Genomic DNA, 6,701 nt, shown 5'->3' with positions numbered 1-6,701 from the left:
ATGGGGTGTGAGTCTTTCCTGGTTACCTCATTCAGCCACCTGTAGCCCATACAGAACCTCAGCTTGCCCCCTTCTTAGGAACCATGACGACTGGCACCGCCCAGGGGCTGTCTGAGGGCTCGACAAAGTCTGCCCGCTGCCCGCTGCATCTCCTAAACAGCCTTATCTGCTGCCTCCTGGCGTGCCAGTGGGATACGGCAGGGACGCGTCTTGATGGGTCGAGCATCACGTGTGTCGATCTCATGCTGCACCAGATGAATCTGACCCACCTCTTCCTCACTCAGTGCAAAGCTGTCTCTGAATTCAAACAGCAACTGCCACAACTGTTCCTGCTGCTCGGGGTCAAGACCAACACAGTTCCTCCCCCATATCTCCCTCACTGCAGACAGTGTCCTCTTCTCCTATCTAGGGTAGCTGGGCTGGGGGGGCGCAGCCCAGGCTCACAGAGGGATGTGTCATGGAGGTAGCTGGGGGAATGTAACACACATAGGTGACAAAGGGGCTGTGGAAAAGTCACACACAGATGTGGGGGGAGGGCAGCCATGAGTCTCTGCTGCTTTAACTGTTAGAGTAAAGGGGTTGTTGGGTTGTGTGAATGTGATATTAGGGGGGGGGGCATAGTGACTGCCAGCCCTCCCTGGAAGCTCAGTGTGCCCCCATTTAGGTCTAACTGGCAGCCTGTGCTCCTAAGAAAGTCCAACCCCAGGATACAAGGGTCCTGCACAGCCGCCACCCACACAGGATGACGCACATTCCTGCCCCCTACTGTCAGAGTCATTATTCCCTTCCCTTTCATGGGTGCCAGCTCACCTATGACTGTGCGGAGCTGCACAGTTGTGGGCTCAAACTGAGTCCAACCTGGCACAATATCCAGCTTCACCAGGGTTACTGTGGACCCAGTGTCCACCAGGGCAGAGCAGGGCCTTCACAGTGACATGACAAAAGTCCCCAACACAGGTCCGACCCACCACAACAACGACCCATCTCGTCTACTTCTGGGGGACCTGAAGCCTTGCTCCCCTGTCCGTGTCAGTGGGCTCCTCCTGAAGGTGGTGGTGGTTGGGAAAGAGAGCCAGGGGTCTGCACTGCCCCGTCTATGCGGACCCCAAGCCATTTCCCTGAGCTCTGGTGGACATGGTGGAATCCCGGTGCAGATGGCCTGGCTGGCCACACCTCCAGCAGACCTTGGGACCAGGGTGTGTGTTTCGTGCTGCCTGTAGCGACACAGCACGAATGAGTTCAGTCATTTCAGCCACCCATGCACACATCCAAAGCCATCTCCAAGGCTATCTGTAATGACTCAGGATGAGCCAGCTGGGTCTGTATGCGCAGCTCCGTAGGAGAGAGCGCCTGTATGAACTGGTCCCGTACTAGTTCGCTCTGCACGGAGGGGGCATGTGAGCATATGCCTGCCGAGAGGCTCTCAATGTCATTAGTTAGCACCCGTAGTGGCTCTCCAGGCATCCTGCGTCTATTACTCAGTTCGGAGCGCACCAGCCCGGGCTGTACACACGGTCCAAAGCGCCTCCTCAGTGCTCCCACTAAAGTCCCATAATCCCGTCGGTCCTCGGGGCTAATAAATATCAAACAGGACAGAGCATAATTTGCCAACTGTAGTGCCCTATCTTCATTCAACCACCCCCCAAAATGAGCTAACAGTTCAAACTGAGCATGAAAAACTTCCCAATACGCCTTACCGGAGTACTTCGGGGGTCTTAACAGATACGGACACAATCGGGAACTGGGCGCCGCCATGTTTGTTTACATCCTGAGCCCCAGATTCCATGTCCCGCAGCGTTGATGTGACCCCTTTGGTTTGCCCACAAGTATCCGTGCGAAGCACAGTCGACGAAGCACTCATGTCCGCTTCAGCCGCCATCATTCTTGCGGTCTCCCTCAAGCGGCATCTGTGCTCCGATGCCCTGGCGATCGCCTCAGCCAGATCCTCCGACGTCCATGCACACGCTCCTTCTTGGCCATAATCGTCCCCTACCTCCACCTTCACTTTCACTTTCGGATTCCCTCGAAGCCTTTTCAAACCCCGTACATTAGCTAGCCACTTCGTCAGCTACCTAACGGGCTAACTTTTACCTACGTTTTTACTTCTGACACCAATGTAAGGACCTGGCTAGGTCATAAAGAAACAATTGTCCAGACAGGGTTGAGTTTACGAATTTATGGTTTATTAACCCAACTCCACAAAGGCTACTGTTTGTCCGTAGCCCACTCCAAATAAATGAGATACCCTATAAAACAACCGTGACATTCTCTTGTGAAGACCAGACATAAGAGAGAGAACAATGGCTAATCATGGTCTTAACTTGCAATCAAATCAAAGTTTATTTGTCACGCGCGCCGAATACAACAGGTGTAAACCTAACCGTGAAATGCTTACTTACAGGCTCTAACCAAATAAATTAAACAACAGTAAAAATACATTTGAAAAAAGAGTAGCAAGGCTATATACAGACACCTGTTAGTCAGGCTTATTGAGGTAGTACGTAAGTATCGTTAAAGTGACTATGCATATATGATGAACAGAGAGTAGCAGAAACGTAAAAAGAGGGGTTGGAGGGTGGTGGGACACAATGCAGATAGCCCGGTTAGCCAATGTGCGGGAGCACTGGTTGGTCGGCCCAATTGAGGTAGTATGTACAAGAATGTATAGTTAAAGTGACTATGCATACAGAGAGTAGCAGCAGCGTAAAAGGGGGGTTGGGGGTACACAATGCAAATAGTCCGGGTAACCATTTGGTTACCTGTCCGGGAGTCTTATGGCTTGGGGGTAAAAACTGTAGAGAAGCCTTTTTGTCCTAGACTTGGCACTCCGGTACTGCTTTCCATGCGGTAGTAGAGAGAACAGTCTATGACTGGGGTGAATGGGGTCTTTGACAATTTTTAGGGCCTTCCTCTGACACCGCCTGGTGTAGAGGACCTGGATGGCAGGCAGCTTTGCCCCAGTGATGTACTGGGCCAAATGCACTACTCTCTGAGTGATGCAACCGGTCAGGATGCTCTCGATGTTGCAGCTGTAGAACCTTGAGGATCTCAGAACCCATGCCAAATCTTTTTCCTGAGGGGGAATAGGCTTTGTCGTGCCCTCTTCACGACTGTCTTGGTGTGTTTGGACCAATCTAGTTTGTTGTTGATGTGGACAACAAGGAATTTGAAGCTCTCAACCTGCTCCACTACAGCCCCGTCGATGAGAATGGGGATGTGCTCGGTCCTCCTTTTCCCGTAGTCAACAATCATCTCCTTAGTCTTGGTTACGTTGAGGGATAGGTTGTTATTCTGGGACCACCCGGCCAGGTCTCTGACCTCCTCCCTATAGGATGTCTCATCGTTGTCGGTGATCAGGCCTACTGTTGTGTCGTCAGCAAACTTAATGATGGTGTTGGAGTCGTGCCTGGCCATGCAGTCGTGGGTGAACAGGGAGTACAGGAGGGGACTGAGCACGCACCCCTGGGGAGCTCCAGTGTTGAGGATCAGCGTGGCAGATGTGTTGCTACCTACCCTCACCACCTGGGGGCGGCCTGTCAGGAAGTCCAGGATCCAGTTGCAGAGGGAGGTGTTTAGTCCCAGGATCCTTAGCTTGGTGATGAGCTTTGAGGGTACTATGCTGTGAAACGTTGAGCCGTTGAACGCTGAGCTGCTTTCACAAAAGGTGTTCCTTTTGTCCAGGTGGGAAAGGGCAGTGTGGAGTGCAATAGAGATTGCATCATCTGTGGATCTGTTTGGGCGGTATGCAAATTGGAGTGGGTTTAGGGTTTCTGGGTTAATGGTGTTGATGCGAGCCAATACCAGCCTTTCAAAGCACTTCATGGCTACGGACGTGAATGCTACGGGTCTGTAGTCATTTAGGCAGGTTGCCTTTGTGTTCTTGGGCACAGGAACTATGGTGGTCTGCTTGAAGCATGTTGGTATTACAGACTCAATCAGGGACATGTTGAAAATGTCAGTGAAGACACCTGCCAGTTGGTCAGCACATGCCCGGAGCACACGTCCTGGTAATCCGTCTGGCCCCGCAGCCTTGTGTATGTTGACCTGTTTAAAGGTCATACTCACATCGGCTACGGCATTTTTTTATAGACCGAGTCACTGCTGCTTCCTGCTTTAATTTTTGCTTGTAAGCAGGAATCAGGAGGATAGAGTAGTGGTCGGATTTACCAAATGGAGGGCGATGGAGAGCTTTGTACGCATCTTTGTGTGTGGAGTACAGGTGATCTAGAATTGTTTTCCCTCTGGTTGCTCATTTAACATGTTGATAGAGATTTGGTAGAACTGAATTCAGTTTCCCTGCATTAAAGTCTCCGGCCACTAGGAGCGCCGCCTCTGGGTGAGTGGTTTCCTGTTTGCTTATTTCCTTATACAGCTGACTGAGTGTGGTCTTAGTGCCAGCATCTGTCTGTGGTGGTAAATAAACAGCCACGAAAAGTATAGCTGAGAACTCTCTAGGCAAGTAGTGTGGCCTGCAGTTTATCACAATATTCTCTACTTCAGGTGACTAAAATCTGTGCTGTTCTATCCTGCCGGTGCAGCGTGTATCCCGCTAGCTGAATATCCATGTCGTCATTCAGCCACGATTCCGTGAAGCATAGGATATTACAGTTTTTGATGTTCCGTTGGTAGGATATTCGTGATCTTACCACGTCTAGTTTATTGTCCAATGATTGCATATTGGTGAGTAATATTGACGGTAACGGCAGCTTTCCTAGTTGTCTTCTGCGGGTCCGGACGAGGCATCCGGCACTTTGTCCTCTGCGTCGCTTCCTTTTGTGAATAATTGGGATGTCTACCCTGTGGGGTGTTTGGAGAATATCGTGTGAGTCCTGCTTGCTGCTGTTGTTGTTGAAGAAATCTTTGTCTAATCTGAGGTGAGTGATATCCAGAAGCTCTTTTCTTCCATAAGATACGGTTGCAGAAACATTATGTACAAAATAATTGACAAATATCGCAAAAAAAAAAACACATAATAGCACAATTGGTTAGGAGACCGTAAAACGGCAACCATCTCCTCTGGCGCCATTTTGCAATGCTCCATCCCCCATGCCACTCCACCAACCACCAATATGCCCAGCATCAGAACATTCCAGGAATTCCCGTGAGTGGCAGATAGCAGGTTGATTGGCATGCCGTACCCCACGAACACTGGGTACTGGTAAGTACAACACAACCAACTAATAGCATAGCACACAGCTGTCTGTGCGGATCGCTACAATACGTTAGAATTGGTATGATTACATAAGACAGAAGGATACTTATAGGGTGGTTGGTCGGGAACGTCTAGCAACCCGAAGGTTGCGTGTTCGAATCTCATCACAGAGGAGTATAGAGTGCAGGAATGTGTCCTATAAGAAGCATTAGTGGCAAATCTGATGGCTGAATGGTAAAGAACATCTAACCGCATGAGAGCTCCCTTACCTGCCGATCTATAAATTATGTCTCCGTAATCTAGCATGGGTAGGATGGTCATCTGAATCAGGGTTAGTTTGGCAGCTGGGGTGAAAGAGGAGCGATTACGATAGAGGAAACCAAGTCTAGATTTAACTTTAGCCTGCAGCTTTGATATGTGCTGAGAGAAGGACAGTGCACCGTCTAGCCATACTCCCAAGTACTTGTATGAGGTGACTACCTCAAGTTGTAAACCCTCAGAGATAGTAATAACACCTGTGGGAAGAAGGGCATTCTTCTTACCAAACCACATGACCTTTGTTTTGGAGGTGTTCAGAACAAGGTTAAGGGTAGAGAAAGCTTGTTGGACACTAAGAAAGCTTTGTTGTAGAGCATTTACCACAAAATCCAGGGAGGGGCCAGCTGAGTATAAGACTGTATCATCTGCTTATAAATGGATGAGAGCCCTTCCTACTGCCTGAGCTATGTTGTTGATGTAAATTGAGAAGAGCGTGGGGCCTAGGATTGAGCCTTGGGGTACTCCCTTGGTGACAGGCAGTGGCTGAGACAGCAGATTTTCTGACTTTATACACTGCACACTTTTGAGAGGTAGTTAGCAAACCAGGCCAAAGATCCCTCAGAGACACCAATACACAATAATGGAATGGTCTACCGTATCAAAAGTTTTGGCCAAGTCAATAAAAATAGCAACACAATATTGCTTAGAATCAAGGGCAATGGTGACATTATTGAGGACCCTTGAGGTTGCAGTGACACATCCATAACCTGAGCGGAAACCAGATTGCATTCCCGAGAGAATACTATAGACATCAAGAAAGCTAGTCAGTTGATTATTGACCTGTTTTTCCAACACTTTTGATAAACAGGGCAAAATAGAAATAGGCCTATAACGGCTAGGATCAGCTTGATCTCTATCTCCCTCTGACATGTGAGAGAATCTGCAGTTGTTGCCAATCACACACTGGCCTGATGCAAAGGACAAAAATATAAGCATTACACAGATAAATCGTAAGGGTCTTTAATTCACACGTTCCTTGTATCTTTAATTGTAGTCTTTAGAAACCTCCTGCATGGTTTCTTAGTCCGTTCATCATACAGGATAGCTGCTGTATATGTGATGAGAGAAGAGGTGTCAATGTGTACATTAAAATCTACAGCCTATTACCACAAGTATGTCAGATGATAAAAAGAACTGCAGAGATAGGGTCACGGTCAATTATTTTTAGAAAAGGACTTGAACTGAATTGCATTTGATAACATCCATCTGAATTTAACCCCTTTTGATAAAC

The sequence above is a fragment of the Oncorhynchus clarkii genome, chromosome 12 (assembly GCF_045791955.1).
Source record: "Oncorhynchus clarkii lewisi isolate Uvic-CL-2024 chromosome 12, UVic_Ocla_1.0, whole genome shotgun sequence".
Classification (NCBI taxonomy): Eukaryota; Metazoa; Chordata; class Actinopteri; order Salmoniformes; family Salmonidae; genus Oncorhynchus; species Oncorhynchus clarkii.
The sequence above is the reverse complement of the archived record's forward strand: the minus strand, read 5'-3'. Positions refer to the sequence as shown.